The 15,978-nt window shown below is 45.9% G+C and overlaps 1 long non-coding RNA gene and 1 other non-coding gene across 2 annotated transcripts; one reads left to right on the top strand and one right to left on the bottom strand.

The window, feature by feature from the left end:
• On the bottom strand, window positions 1-10,010 carry LOC145526230 (uncharacterized). The gene is made up of 2 exons (XR_014068788.1): window positions 4,975-10,010; window positions 1-437 (listed from the first exon to the last, which is right to left on the bottom strand). It is a non-coding gene; the product is annotated as an uncharacterized LOC145526230 (long non-coding RNA).
• A 5,303-nt stretch (window positions 10,011-15,313) lies between these two features.
• TRNAC-ACA (transfer RNA cysteine (anticodon ACA)) lies at window positions 15,314-15,386 on the top strand. The gene has a single exon. It is a non-coding gene; the product is annotated as a tRNA-Cys (tRNA).
• Window positions 15,387-15,978: the final 592 nt, after the last annotated feature.

The following is a 15,978-nucleotide window of genomic DNA, read 5'->3' as shown; positions in this document are numbered from 1 at the left end:
TAGAAGCATAAAACAACAACATGCATTTATTGTATCTCACAAACATATTTCTTTGAGTCAGAAATTCAGAAGCATTCTAGCTTGGGATCTTTCAAGAGACTGCTGCTGAAACATTAGCCAGAGCTGTGGTCATCTGAGGGCTCAACTGGGGCTGGAGACCCTGATTCTGGGAAGGTCAGCAAGCTGGTGCTGACTGTTGGTGGGAGGCCTTCAATCCTCCCAACACGGGCCTCTGCACGTGCTGCCTGAGTGTCCTCAGGGCAGGGTGGCCCACAGGGCAGACAACCCAAGAGAGAACAAAGCGGAAGCCACATCCTCTTAGGATCTTGCTGCGGAAGTCACACACCTTCACTGCTGCCACAGCCTCTTCATAAATGAGTCACCTAGTCCAGCCAGTCTTCAAGAGGAAGGAAGGCTGTTTGGCTTCTTGTCTTCACCTTTTGAAAAGAGGAATGTCAAAGAATTTGTGGTCATATTTAAAAACTACCACAGGGTATAATAAAAAATCCAAATAAATCAAGTTAGTTAAACGAGATGGTGAGAACCAAAAGAAGTAACGGAAGGTCACTTTTAGAAGGAGGACACACCCATTGAGCACCCACTCTATCCTGAGCTCTGTCCTTCACAAACGAGATTGTGTTTAATTTTTACAGATGAGGAAAGCGAGACTCAAGGAGGTTGTACAACTTGTCCAAGATCACGTAGCTAGTAAGTATCAGAGGTGCCTGTCAAGCACACATCAGCCTGAGGTCACAGCTGAGCCATCACCCATCCCAGCGGGAAATGGAAAGCATTCTCAATTATTTGCCACCTTGATTTCCCTAAGCCATGGCCACTGGGTCACCAGAGAGAAATGTCATAAATACTCCAAGTTGAATGAATTCTAATAAAGTTGTTTAATTCATCTCTAAGTCCTCTGGAATCAAATGTGTTAATTCTCCTTCAGGAGCACCTCCCCTGCCTTCTGCCATTGCCAGTATATGCCCAGGCAGGGCAGGGCCCTGCCTCTCCTCACCCCTGACTTTGAAAGTCAGCCAGCTTCTCTTCCCATTGCAGCTGGCTGTAACACGGAGGCCACTGGGGTCAATGGAGTAGGGTGACACAGCACCGTGGTGCGTGAGGACAAGGCCCTCCTTCTGATGGGGACTGAACCAAGCCCAATAGGGTGGAGATCGAACAGGCCATCTGCCCTGGTGCTACGCTGGACTGTGGGGCAGTGATAAGGCCAGGGCATCGCCCACCCAGTTCAGCATCCTCTTCCACATATAGACTTCTCTTGACGCTGCCCTCCCAGCCATTGATTGTCACATGGATACTTCTCTCTGCAGGTAACTGGCAGCCTCTTTGCTGCTATGAGGTGGGACCTGATCCAGGGCAAGACCAGCTCCTGGGGATGCCAGGTTCTCTGCTTAGGGGGCAGTGGAGAAACACTGAATCTTTATCTCTCCTCCTCCTCCCACTTTTTTTTTTATGTGGACCATTTTTCAAATCTTTACTGAATTTGTTACAATATTGCTTCTGCTTTGTATTTTGGTTTTCTGGCCACATGTGGTATCCCACAAACAATCTTCTGATAGGTTCTCTGGTCAATAGTCCTTTCTGAGGAGAACTCACGCCTGGGGAATCCCTGGACTTCTGCTCCACTGCTATCTCAGTTCCTAAGTCACATTTCCTCAGAGAATTCTCCTTGGGTTTGGAAGCCGAGGAACCGGTGCTGTGGTTAGAGGCAGAGCTGGAGTAAGAAGTAGGTCAGTTGGGCTGTGAACCGAGGCTCTAGTCTAGAAGGGCACTGAAAACCATCCTTGTAGATAAAAAGGATGAAGAATGTCAACTTCTTAGGAGGTATCTTTCAACCGTTTGTGACTGAAAGAATACTATGATGAAATACTCCAAGGCAGGGGAAGGCGCTGAGACCTCTCACATCAGTTAATTGCCAAAGGTGAAGATCTGGTGAACAGCAGGGCTTTCCCTCTGGGTGTGGTCTGTGCACTTGAAGCCCATTGCTGCTCCCACCCCACCGCGCTTGGTCCTCCACCCTTCTGTCTGTGCTCAGCCTCCTCTCCAAGAAAAGGGGCAACAGATATTGAGAGGTTATCAGCAGAGAACCACCACCAAGCTGTCAGTGCATGGGCAAGGGCCCAGGACTTGTCTGCCCTGGTTGGAGCAGTGTGCACGAGGGGGCAGCCAGGGCCTCTGGGCTGGATCAGAGCTGTCTATTCACTGGCACAGAGGGAGACTCTGGGAGGAAGTGAACCCACACACTAGCTGCTGGCTGTCCACCTTGGTCACAATCAGGTTGAATTTTCCCTTTCTTTATAGCTAAGGCAGATCCCTCACTTGGAAGCCCCCGGGACATCTGACATTGATGAAAGAAGCAGGGTGAGCCCACAACGGTGCCAGGAGGGCAGCTTCAAGTTAGGGCCAGACCATGTTACGAGCAGGTGAACAGAACTCCTGCCATGTTGTCCTGAGAGCCCAAGTGAAAATGTTACTCGTTCAGTCGTGTCCGACTCTTTGTGACCCCGTGAACTGAAATCCACCAGCTCCAGAATACTGGAGTGGGAAGCCATTCTCTTCTTCAGGGGATCTTCCCAACCCAGGAATCGAACCCAGGTCTCCTGTACTGCAGGCAGATTCTTTACCATCTGAGCTCCTAGGGAAGACAAGAGTGTGTGGTTGGGCCCTGGGAGAGGTCGGTCCAGGCTAAAAAGCACAGGAATGAAACTCTGCTAGTATGCGTGGTGCTTCTGACCTGTCCAAGACAGTGCTCTGGGCACTTTGCAAAGATGGTTGCGTTCCTGAGGATGCCCCTTGGGACAGGCTTCACTATTACTCACCCTATTCTGAGTGAGGAACCTCAGGCCCATAGAGGCTACACTACCTGCCCAAGACAGAAGTCAATGAATGGGCGTCAGGATTCAAAGGCTGGTATCTCTGACTCACAAGCCCCCCCCAAGCCACTGCGTCTCTCCTGAGAGAAGTCACCGCTTGGATGCTTGGGACCCCCAACTCTTGCCTCTTTGAAGCCTCTGCTCTGCTCTGCCCTCCTCTGAGGATGCAGGTCGGGCCCTCTCACCCTGGGAAGTGCCCATGACCCTTGCTGTGAGACTGGCTTTTCCAGGACAGATCTGGGCCCTGAAACCGGGCCAAGCGTGTTCCTGGAGAAGGCAGGGCCCAGCCTGGCAAGGATCTGCTGGGTCGTGGCTGTGGGCTCCACTCCAGGGGTGGAGGGCAGAGGCTGAGCCGCTAAGAAGGAAGCAAACACATAAACTCCGGAGTCGGAGTCTCTGCTGAGGATCAGCTGAGTGAACTTCACAGATTTCTTCTCTGAGCTCAATTTTCCCAGCTGTAAAGTGAAAACAAGCATACGTGCCTTATGGGGTTGATATTAGGGATGAAACGAGTGGGAGCCCAGCGTCCACCCTGGAGCTGACCGCTCCAGGATCCAGGTGTCTCCGAAGGGCTTGTGAGGCCCCCCTGGACCCCCCGCCCCACCCCACTGCACCTCTCCCCTCTTCCTGTCTCCTTCCTCTTTCTCCTCCTCCATCCTCTGTCTCCCTCTTCCTTCTTTGTGGCTGGAGGCCTCTGTGTGGCCCGAGAGATGTGGCCGAGTGGCCAGTGACACCAGAAGGGGTCTCTGGACACACCTGTTGATGGCCTAGAACCTTCCAACGGGAAGGGTTAACTGAGCCAGGCCTGAGTCAACCAGAGATCACGTGACCTGTGCAGCCACACCCCGTGCCCCTGAGCCCCCCACCCACACGCCCCTCACTCACAGGCACCTGCTGGCCACCATCCCTCCTCACCCCGACCTCCACCCCAGGAGTTCCAGCTATGGTCCAGGGGAAACCATTGACTGCAGAGAGACAATGCCCATGGTCACTTTTAGCTGGAGGGGAGACTGACTTCCTCCCCACCCCATGCTCCCCCAACCCAAAGGAAAAGAGAGACAGGGGAGGGGACCCCGGGTCTCCACGCTTGGCTGGCTGGCTTTCTATGTACAAGGTATTGAGGCCACATAATTGACAAACGGTAAACACGGATAAAGACCCGGGGGTCAGAGAAGAAGGGGGTGATTGGGGTGAGACAGGTGAGGCACTGGGCGTGGGGTTTGAGGGTCTTGGGAGAAGACCAGATGGTTCCCTGCCATGTCCTCATCTGGGCCTTGGGGACAAAGGCTGATGCCCACGTGAAGGGGGCCTGGGTAAAAGTAGGAAGCAAAGGGCTCCCCCTCGTGTGTGAGGCTCAGCAGCTCGGGACGCCCCTCCAGGTGCCCCTCCCTCATCCTCAGCTCAGGAGGGGGCATCTCATGTCGCATCTACACTGCTCCTCCTCTCATCCATTCCTAGGAGGCAGGCTTGGGACAGCGCCACTCTCTGTGAGTGTGCACATTTTCTGCAGAGTGGTGGTGGGGGTCTCTGCACCCCTGCTGTCAGGAAGAGGCCCCAGGCTATCTGGGAGAGCCTGGCCTCAGCCGCCAGCCCTGTGACCCCCAAGATGGCCCCAAGCCCAGGGGATCTCGTCTCACTCTGGGATGGCGTTCTGGGCGGAGGAGGTAAGGTGTTCACCTCCAGACCCATGTGTCACCCTTACTCCACGCTTGGGGGAACTGGATCATGGTCTACGTTGAACACACTTCTTTCCTTTCTGAGGTTTCATGTTGTGGGCAGCCCCTGGGGGAAGAGAGAGGATCAGAACCACCTCAACTCCTTTGGAGCAAATTCTTTTATTTCCCGCTCTGTCTTGCTCCTCGGAGAGGCCTTCCAGTCCTCAGCCTGCCCCACCTGAGCTCTGAGTTGCCCATCAAGCCCTTGCTGAGAAGCACTGTCCTCCCCCCACTCTCCCCACCCATCCAGTGCAGCCCAGGTTTTGCTGTACAGCTAAGTGTCACCCAGGAAGACACCAAGACAAAGAAAGCAGGCAGACCTGGGTTCAGATTGAGCCCTGTGCTAGGACTTTGAGCAAATGACTTACTTTCTTCCAGGCTGTTTCCTAATCTGTCGCTGGGAAAGTGGGTACCTCCTTGAAGACTCGTGATGGTTTAGTAGGCAAGGCCTATATGTAGAATATTCTGCCATAACAGAGGCCTCATGGCCATGCTGTCCACTGGGGTGTTGTGCTTAGTCACTCAGTCATGACCAACTCTTTGTAACCCCATGGACTGCAGCCCACCAGGCTCCTCTGTCCATGAGGATTCTCCAGACAAGAATACTGGAATGGGTGGCCATGCCCTCCTCCAGGGGATCTTCCCAACCCAGGAATCGAACCCAGGTCTTCCGCATTGCAGGTGGATTCTTTACCTACTGAACCACCAGGAAATCTCTTCCCCTTTTGGCCACTCTTTTGATTCCCATTGCTGTGGCTCTAGCCTAGGCTCCTCATTTTTCACCTACATTTCTTTAAATAGCCCCCTCACTGGTCTCTCTGCTCCAGCCTCACACTGCTGGACAGGGAGCTCCTTCAAATGCAGATAGTGGTCCTGTCACAATCTACCCAGAATCAATGACTTACAGGAAGGATGAAATCCAGCTTTCTTTGCACTCAAGGAGCCCACTGTGGAATTGGGCAGCTTTATTTCCACTCTCCAGCCACTCACCTGTCTCCAGCCACTTGCTCTCACACATGTGTCACTGCACATACTCTTTCCTCATTGTGGTGTGTCCTTCCCCACCTCACCTGAGAGCCAGCTCCTCCTCCTCCTAGGGAGAAGGGGTCTCCCCCAACCTGCTATCTGCCAGGCACTGTGCTGAGCATTTGATTTGCATTATCTCATGTTCAGTTCAGTTCAGTTCAGTTCAGTCGCTCAGCTGTGTCCAACTCTTTGTGACCCCATGAATGGCAGCACACCAGGCTTCCCTATCCATTACCAACTCCCGGAGTTTACTCAAACTCACGTCTATTGAGTTGGTGATGCCATCCAACCATCTCATCCTCTGTCGTCCCCTTCTCCTCCCACCTTCAATCTTTCCCAGCATCAGGGTCTTTTTCAATGAGTCAGTTCTTCGCATCAGGTGGCCAAAGGATTGGAGTTTCAGCTTCAGCATCAGTCCTTCCGATGAATATTCAGGACTGATTTCCTTTAGTATTGACTGGTTGGATCTCCTTGCAGTCCAAGGGACTCTCAAGAGGCTTCTCCAACACCACAATTCAAAAGCATCAATTCTTTGGTGCTCAGCTTTCTTTATAGTCCAACTCTCACATCCACACATGACTACTGGAAAAACCATAGATTTGACTAGACGGACCTTTGTTGGCAAAGTAATGTCTCTGCTTTTTAACATGCTGTCTAGGTTGGTCATAGCTTTTCTTCCAAGGAGCGGGCATCTTTTAATTTCATGGCTGCAGTCACCATCTGCAGTGATTTTGGAGCTCAAGATATAAAGACTCTTACTGTTTCCATTATTTCCCCATTTATTTGCCATGAAGTGATGGGACCAGATGCCATGATCTTAGTTTTCTGAATGTTGAGTTTTAAGCCAACTTTTTCACCCTCCTCTTTCACTTTCATCGAGAGGCTCTTTAGTTCTTCTTCACTTCCTGCCATAAGGGTGGTGTCATCTGCATATCTGAGGTTATTGATATTTCTCCCAGCAATCTTGATTCCAGCTTGTGCTTCATCCAGCCCAGCATTTCACATGATGTACTCTGCATGGAAGTAAATAAGCAGGGTGACACTATGCAGCCTTGACGTACTCCTTTCCTGATTTGGAACCAGTCTGTTGTTCCATGTCCAATTCTAACTGATGCTTCTTGACTTGCCTACAGATTTCTCAAGAGGCAGGTCAGGTTGTCTGGTATTCCCATCTCTTTCAGAATTTTCCAGTTTGTTGTGATCCACACAGTCAAAGGCTTTGGCATAGTCAATAAACCAGAAGTAGATGCTTTTCTGGAACTCTCTTGCATTTTCAATGATCCAACAGAGTTGGCAATTTGATCTCTGGCTTCTCTGCCTTTTATAAATCCAGTTTGAACATCTGGAAGTTCATGGTTCATGTACTGTTGAAGCCTGGCTTGGAGAATTTTGAGAATTACTTTGTTAACGTGAGAGATGAGTGCAATTGTGCAGTAGTTTGAACAGTCTTTGGCATTGTCTTTCTTTGGGATTGAAATGAAAACTGACCTTTTCCAGTCCGGTGGCCACTGCTGAGTTTTCCAAATTTGCTGGCATATTGAGTACAGCACTTTTCCAGCATCATCTTTTAAGATTTGAAATAGCTCAACTGGAATTCCATCACCTCCACTAGCTTTGTTCATGGTGATGCTTCTTAAGACCCACTTGACTTCTCATTCCAGGATGTCCGGCTCTAGGTAAGTGATCACACCGTCATGGTTATCTGGGTCATGAAGATCTTTTTTGTATAGTTCTTCTGTGTATTCTTGCCATCCCTTCTTAATATCTTCTACTTCTGTTAGTTCCATGCGATTTCTGTCCTTTATTATGCCCATCTTTGCATGAAATATTCCCTTGATATCTCTAACTTTCTTGAAGAGATCTCTAGTCTTCCCCATTCTATTGTTTTCCTCTACTTCTTTGCACTGATCACTGAGGAAGGCTTTCTTATCTCTCCTTGCTATTCTTTGGAACTCTGCATTCAAATGGGTATATCTTTCCTTTTCTCCTTTGCCTTTCGCTTCTCTTCTTTTCTCAGATATTTGCAAGGCCTCCTAGACAAGGATTTTGCCTTTTTACATTTCTTTTTCTTGGGGATGGTCTTGATCACTGCCTTCTGTACAATGTCACAAACCTCCGTTCATAGTTCTTCAGGAACTCTATCGGATCTAATTCCTTGAATCTACTTGTCACTTTCACTGTATCATCGTAAGGGATTTGATTAGGTCATACCTGAATGGTCTAGTGGTTTTCCCTACTTTCTTCAATTTAAGTCTGAATTCGGCAATAAGGAGTTCATGATCTGAGCCACAGTCAGCTCCCAGTCTTGTTTTTGCTGACTGTATAGAGCTTCTCCATCTTTGGCTGCAAAGAACATAATCAGTCTTATTTTGGTATTGACCATCTGTGATGTCCATGTGTAGAGTCTTCTCTTGTGTTGTTGGAAGAGGGTGTTTGCTATGACCAGTGCATTCTCTTGGCAAAACTCTACTAGCCTTTACCCTGCTTCATTCTGTACTCCGAGGCCAAATTTGCCTGTTACTCCAGGTATCTCTTTACTTCTTACTTTTGCATTCCAGTCCCCTATAATGAAAAGGACATCTTTTTTTGGATGCTAGTTATAGAAGGTCTTGTAGGTCTTCCTAGAACCATTAAACTTCAGTTTCTTCAGTACTAGTGGTTGGGGCATAGACTTGGATTACTGTGATATTGAATGGTTTGCCTTGGAAACGACAAAAGATCATTCTGTTATGCTTGAGATTGCATCCAAGTACTGCATTTTGGACTCTTTTGTTGACTATGAGGGCTACTCCATTTCTTCTAAGGACTTCTTGCCTACAGTAGTAGATATAATGGTCATCTGAGTTAAATTCACCCATTCTGGTCCAGTTTAGTTCACTGATTCCTAAAATTTCGATGTTCACTTTTGCCATCTCCTGCTTGACCACTTCCAATTTATCTTGATTCATGGACCTAACAGTCCAGGTTCCTATGCAATATTGTTCTTTACAGCATCAGAATTTACTTCCATCACCAGTCACATCCACAACTGGGTGTTGTTTTTGCTTTGGTTCCATCTCTTCATTCTTTCTAGAGTTATTTCTCCACGGTTCTCCAGTAGCATATTGGGCACTTACTGTCCTGAGGAGTTCATCTTTCAGTGTCATATCAATGATAGACCCAAGATGGCAGAATAGAAGGACATGCACTCATCTTCTCCTGCGAGAACTCCAAAATTATAACTCATTGCTGAACAACCATCCACAGGAGAATGTTGGATCCCACCAAAAAAGATACACCACATCCAAGGGCAAAGGAGAAGCCCCAGAAAGATGGCAGGAGGGGTGAAATTGCATTTAGAATCAAACCCCATACCCGCCAGAGATGCTCGGAGGGCTCAAACAAAATCTTGTGCTCACCAAGAGACCCCACAGAGTCTGAGCCAGACCTGCCTTTGAGTGTTTGAGTGTCTCCTGAGGAGGTACAAAACAGCAGTGGACTGCTGCAGGGGCAGGGGCTCTGGGTGCAGCAGACCTGGCTATGGCATAAACCTTCTTGGAGGAAGTTGCCATTAACCCCACCATAGAGCCGCATACAGGACTGGGGAAACAGACTCTTGGAGGGCACAAGCAGAACCTTGTGTGCACCAGGACCCAGGAGAAAGAAGCAGTGACCCCACAAGAGACTGACCCAGACTTGCCCATGAGTGTCCAGGAGTCTCCAGCGGAGGCGTGGGTCAGCAGTGGCCTGCTGCAGGGTCGGGGGCACTGAGTGCAGCAGTGCATGCATGGGACCTTTTGAAGGAGGTTGCTATTATCTTCATTACCTCCACCATAGTTATCATTTCCTGCTTAACAGGTGGTTGAACTAAAGTCTCAAGTGGTTAATCCTATCCCAAATCTATGCTCTTTGATATAATAGTCTTGCAGCTTCAACATCTCCTCCTCCACAGAGCCTTCCCCAACTCCAAGCATGGAGGCTGAGTCTGGCTTGGTGTTTTGAGGACAGAGTGGGTAGATGAGTTTCGAAGAAACAAAAGGTTTGTTCAGGAAAACCACATGATCAGCCTAGTAAATATGGATTCAGCAGTTCTTCTATTCAAGGGTCAAGTCTTATCCCATAAACCAAAAATTCCACTCCTCAGTTTATCTCCCAAATAATTGAAAAATATGTCTCCATAAAAACTTGTACACAAATGTTCATAGCAGCATTATTCATAATAGCCAAGAAGTATAACAATCAAATGTCCATCAACTGATGAATACATAAGCAAAATGTGCTATTACCCATACAATGGGTTAAGATTCAGCAACTGAAAGACAGTGCTGATACACTATACAACACAGATGAAACTTGGAAACACTATGCTAACTGAAGGAAGCCACATATTGTGTGAATCCATTTATAGGAAATGTCAAGAATAGTCAAATCCATGAAGAAAGAATGTAAATTAGAAGTTCCAGGGTCTAGGGGTACAGTGACTGCTAATGGCTATGGAGTTTCTTTTGGGAGTGATGAGCATGTTCAAAATTAGACAGTGGTAATGGTTGCAGAATTCTGTAAGTATACTAAAACCATTGAATCGTTCATCTTAAAAGGATGAATTTTATGGTATATGGATTATATCTCAATTAAACTATTAAAAAAAAAAAAAAACTAGATACAACTTAAATGCCCAGCCATAGAAGACCAGTTGAGAAAATTGTGGTACAACTCTCAGATAGAACACTCTGCCATGATTGACAATAATATAAAATGTTGATAGGAAAATGTCTTAAGACTACTGAACAGGCATAAAAGGAGTTATAGAACTCAAAATAGAATATGTGGTTCCACTCTAAGTAAATGTGTAATGTGTGTGTGTTGCGCTGAGGGCGGGGATCTGCACAGGAAAATGGAAAGGTCACTGATAGGTTACAAGGCTCTATAGATAAATCTTATCTTTTTTTTTTTGTTTTGGAGGGGAAGGCTCTCTGGATTTTCCAGTATTTTCACACAATAAACATATGTTAGTTGTGTAATTTCTAAAAAGAGTGACTAAGAGGTTACCCATGCCCTTCCACCAGCTCATAGTCCAGCAGGAAAGACAGATATGAGCGTTGCAAAGGGAGCTAAGAGACTAGGGGAGGGTGGAGTTGAGACTCATCTCCTGAAAAGGTTGGACTTTGAAATTATGACTGGAAGAAGCATTTGGGGGTAAATCAAATAACTGGGCCAATGATCTCCAGTTTTCCAGGGGATGAAAGGAGAGGAGTAAAGGGCGTTTCTCATCAACTCTCCCAAAGACCCTATGACCTGTGGCCCAGTCCTCCCCTAAGCTCCTTGGAAAACATAATTCCAGCCAGCCTTCCATGTGTCCATAACATTCATGGGACCGTGGGGACATTGTCAAAACTAGTGGCCAAGATTCATCTAGGTTGACCCTGGAAGCCTTTCAGTTAGGTCTGGACCAGAATTCCCAAGAGCAGCCACACTCATGGGTGGGAGGGAGGTTTGCACTTTTCCCAGCAAAATGGAAGAACAGAGGCCGGGCCTTGACAAACGCTACCCTGCTGTTTCTCACCTTCCACCTTCTCTCGGTCTTGCTTTTTTAAATGCGGTTTCCTCTTAAGCTGGGGAAGTGCCCAGTGGACTGAGAACAGAAGTCAAAGGCTGTGATATAAAACTAGCTTCAAGATCAACAGAAAGCAGGGAGATAAACCACAAGGAGAATGACTTGGGAAGGGTGGGATTTGGGTTTGGTTTCGTTTTTAGTGGTCATGGTGGTAACGGTGGTGGGGAATTGAAGCCAGAAGCAGGAAGCCGGTTTCATAGCCTCAGCTTTTGATGGTTTCCGGGTCTCCTTGGGTCTGTGAAGAAGGGACTCATCTCTGTGATGAGCCAGATCTTTCAAGTTGCCTTTGTCTTTGAGAGGTGTTAATATGTTCTTGTGAAACTGCTGCTCCTGGGAGGGGTCCCTAAGAGCATGAGCAAAGCACATCATGTTAGCTAGGATCTGGGTATTGCCCTAGAATTGAAACATTGTGAATGAGCCCCCAGTGCATACATTCACACGGGATGATCACTCACAACATGGGAGAAATAGCTTTATTCAGGATCTCCAAGGGACCTGAAATAAAACACTCAGGAGTAAGTTTAACAGAAGGAGTACAAGATTTGTACATTGAAACTGCAGCACACTGCTGAAAGAAATTAAAGAAGACCTAAACAAATGGAAAGACAGCTTATACTCATGAATCAGAAGACTTAAAGTTGTTAAGACAGCAATATTCCGAAACTGATCTACAGATGCAGTACATTCCTATCAGAATTCCATATGGTTTCTTTACAGAAGTTGATAAGCTGATCCTAAAATTCACATGGAAATGCAAGAGATTCAGAATTGCCAAAACAGTTTTAAAAAGAAAAACAGGGGCTTTCATGGTGGTCCAGTGGCTAAGACTCCATGCTGCCAATGCAGGAGGACTAGTTGCTTGCTGCGACTAAGATCCAGTGCAGCCAAAGAAATAAATATTTTTTTTAAAGAAAAAAGAAAAACCAACTTGGAGGACTCACACATGCCAATTTCAAAACTTGCTACAAAACTACAGTAATGAAGACAATGTGGTATTGGCCTAAAAATAGGCATATAGATCAATGGAATAGAATTAAGAGTCCAAAAAGAAACCCTCACACTTATGGTCAATTCACTCAACAATGGTGCCAAGACCATTCAGTGGTGAAAAGAAGTCTTTTCAACAAATGGTGCTGATACAAATAGAGACTCACATGCAAAAGAATGAACCTGTCCTCTAACCTTACATCATCTATAAAATCTGACTCAAAGATGGACAAAAGAGCTAAATGTAAGAGCTAAAACTACAAGAGCCTTCAAAAGAAACCATAGCAATAAATCTTTGTGATCTTGGATTTGGTAGTACTTTCTTATATAGGGCACCAAAAGCACAAAACACAAAGCAACAAAAACACAAGCAACAAAAGAAAAGTAGATAAACTAGACATCATCAAAATTAAAACCTGTTTTGCTACAGAGGACACTATCAAGAAAGTGAAAAGACGACTTACAAATGGGAGAAATATTTTGCAAATTATATATCTTATCGATCAGGAACTTGTCTCTAAATATATGTAAAGAACTATCACAACTCGATAACAAAAGATAAGTAACCCATTTTTAAAATGAGCGAAGGATCTGAACAGAAGTTATCCAAAGAAGATAGACAAATGCCAACAAACACATTAAAAGATGCTCAACATCATTAACCATCAGGGAGATACAATCAAACCACAATGTGACACCACTTCACGCTGGTAGAATGACTGTTTAAAAAAATAAAAAGCTGGTGAGTGTTGACAAGGTTATGGAGAAGTTCCTATACTGAGGGTGGTGGCAATATAACACATTGAAGCCACTTTGGAAAACAGTATGGCAGTTCCTCAAAAAAGTAAACATAATTACCATACGATCCAACAATTTCACTTCTAGGTATACACCTAAGAGAAAGGAAAGCATATAAAATCTATGGAAACAGAAAGTAAATTAAAAGTTGCTGGGGCACTGAGGAGAGGGAGAGTTGGAGAGCAACTATCTATCTGCTCATTGATACAGAATTTCAAACCTTTTGGGGATGATGAAAATGTTCTAGAATTACAAAGGGGTGATGGCTACACAACCTTTTGAATATACTAAAAACCACTGAATTGAACCCTCAAAAGGAATGAATTTTATGTTACGTGAATTATTTCTCAATTTTAATGGAAACGTATATACATGGCTCACATTTTTAATAGACTTTAGTTTTAGAGAAGTTTTAGGTTCACAGTAAAACTGAACAGAAGGTCCAGAGAGTTCCCATATACTCTGTGTCCCCACACACTCACAGCCACTCCCACTACAAATATCCCACATCAGAATGGTGCATTTGTTAAAACTGATGAACTCTGACAAATCACTGTTGCTGCTGTTTTTCAGTTGTTAAGTCACATCCGACTCTTCGTGACCCCAAGGACTGCAGTACTCCAGGCTTCCCTGTCCTTCACTATCTCCTGGCGTTTGCTCAGACTCATGTCCTTTGAATCGGTGATGTCATGCAACCATCTCATTCTTTGTTGCCCCCTTCTCCTCTTGCCCTCAATCATTCCTGGCATCAGGGTTTTTTTCCAGTGAATTGGCTCTTCACATCAGGTGGCCAAAGTATTGGAGCTTCAGGTTCAGCATCACTCCTTCCAATGAGTTTTCAGGACTGATATCCTTTCGTATTGACTGGTGTGATCTCCTTGCAGTCTGAGGGACTCTCAAGAGTCTTCTCCAGCACCACAGTTCAAAAGCATCAATTCTTTGCCCTCAGCCGTCCTTATGGTCCAACTCCCACATCCGGACATGTCTACTGGAAAAACCATAGCTTTGACTGACCTTTGTCACCCCAAATCCATAGTTTCCAGGTAGGTTTAGTTCACTCTTGGTGTGGTACATTCTATCAGCTTTGACAAATGCATAATGACATGTATCCCCCTTATGGTATTATACTGAATGGTTTCACTGCCCTAAAAGTCCTCTGTGCTTCACCTAGTCATCCTTCCCACCCCTTCACCTGTGGAAACCACTGATCTTTCTACTGCCTCCATATTTTGCCTTTTCCAGAATGTCATACAGTTGAAATCATACAGTAACCTTTTCAAATTGTCTTCTTCCACTAAATGATATGCATTTAAATATCCTCCATGTCTTTTCATGGCTCGCTAGTTCATTTCTTGTTAGCACTGAATAATATTCCATTGTCTGGATGTCCTGCTATTTACATATCCGTTTACCTACTAAAGGACATCTTAGTTGCTTCCAAGATTTGGCAATTATGAATAAAGCTGCTATAAATATCCTTATGAAAGTTTTCATGTTGACTGAAGCTTTCACTTCCTTTGAGTAAATACTAAGGAGCATGATTGCTGGATCATATGGTGTGAGTATGTTTAGTTTTGTAAGAAACTGCCAAACTGTCTTCCAAAGTGGCTGCACCATTTTGCATTCCCAACAGCAATGTATGAGCATTCCTATTGGTCCACATCCTCACCAGCATCTGGTGTTTCAGTTTCATATTTTCACCATTCTAATAGATGTGTCATGTTATGTCTTCCACCAGACTTCCCTGGTGGCTCAGATGGTAAAGCGTCTGCCTACAATGCGGGAGACCTGGGTTCAGTCCCTGGGTTGGGAAGATCTCCTGGAGAAGGAAATGGCAAGCCACTCCAGCATTCTTGCCTGGAAAATCCCATGGATGGAGGAGCCTGGTAGGCTACAGTCCATGGGGTTGCAAAGAGTTAGACATGACTGAACGACTTCACTTTCACTTTCTTTCTTTCTTTCATGGTATGTCAATGTTGTCTTTTCACATTATATTTTTATTGAACAGTGTTGCTCTAGACATTAGGATTCAGCAGTGAGTGAAATCTACATCCCCGGGACATGAAGATCCCATTTTTGTGGAAAGATGTAACAGAGACAAGCCACACAGCCTTTCCTAAAGAATAAGACCAAAAGACTTGATCCTAACCAGTCATTTCATAAATGCGAAATGTGTTTAGAATGGAGGTAAGACAAGGGGGTAAGAACAGTTCATTGCTGCCTTGACACATCCCTGAGAAATTCAGCAAGAACACCTACCAAAGTCACAAAGAATAAGGAGCTGGTAGATCTTCATATCGGCTTCCCTGGTGGCTCAGATGGTAAAAGCGTCTGCCTACAATGCAGGAGACCCGGGTTCAATCCCTGGGTGGGGAAGATCCCTGGAGAAGGAAATGGCAACCCACTCCAGTACTCTTGCCTGGAAAATCCCATAGACGGAGGAGCCTGATAGGCCATGGGGTCGCGAAGAGTCAGACATGACTGAGCAACTTCACTTCACTTCAGATCTTCCTATCATGTGTTCTAATACCTTGATTTTACAAGAGAAGGGAAAGAGTTGGGTGAGGCATGTGACTGATCTAAGATCATACACCTGGTTTAAGACAGGGAGAAATTACCCCTGTTTCCCTAGTCCAGTCTCAATACCTGAAATCAGCCAAGATGAAACAACAAATGAGAAAGGGAACCCCCAAGTCTTCCCCTGGGATCCCCCTGCCAGAGCTGTGTCTCAAGGCAGCCCCCAACACCACCTAAGGAAGCGAATGTGCCTTGACCCAGCAGTTTCACTCCTAGGACTCATCCTACACACACACTCACAGGTGTGCACAACTTAGGTCTATGATGATCCACTGCAATATTGTTTCTCATAGGAAGCACTGGAAGTGATCCGTGTTCATCAGTGGGAGGCTAGTTAAATACATTATGATGCATCTATGCAGGGCCATAATATACAGAGAGTACAAAAGAG

Source organism: Giraffa tippelskirchi, chromosome 2 (assembly GCF_054371585.1).
Source record: "Giraffa tippelskirchi isolate mGirTip1 chromosome 2, T2T-mGirTip1v1.2.pri, whole genome shotgun sequence".
NCBI classification, from domain to species: Eukaryota; Metazoa; Chordata; class Mammalia; order Artiodactyla; family Giraffidae; genus Giraffa; species Giraffa tippelskirchi.
Note: the sequence above shows the minus strand (reverse complement) of the source record. Positions and strands in the feature narration are given on the sequence as shown.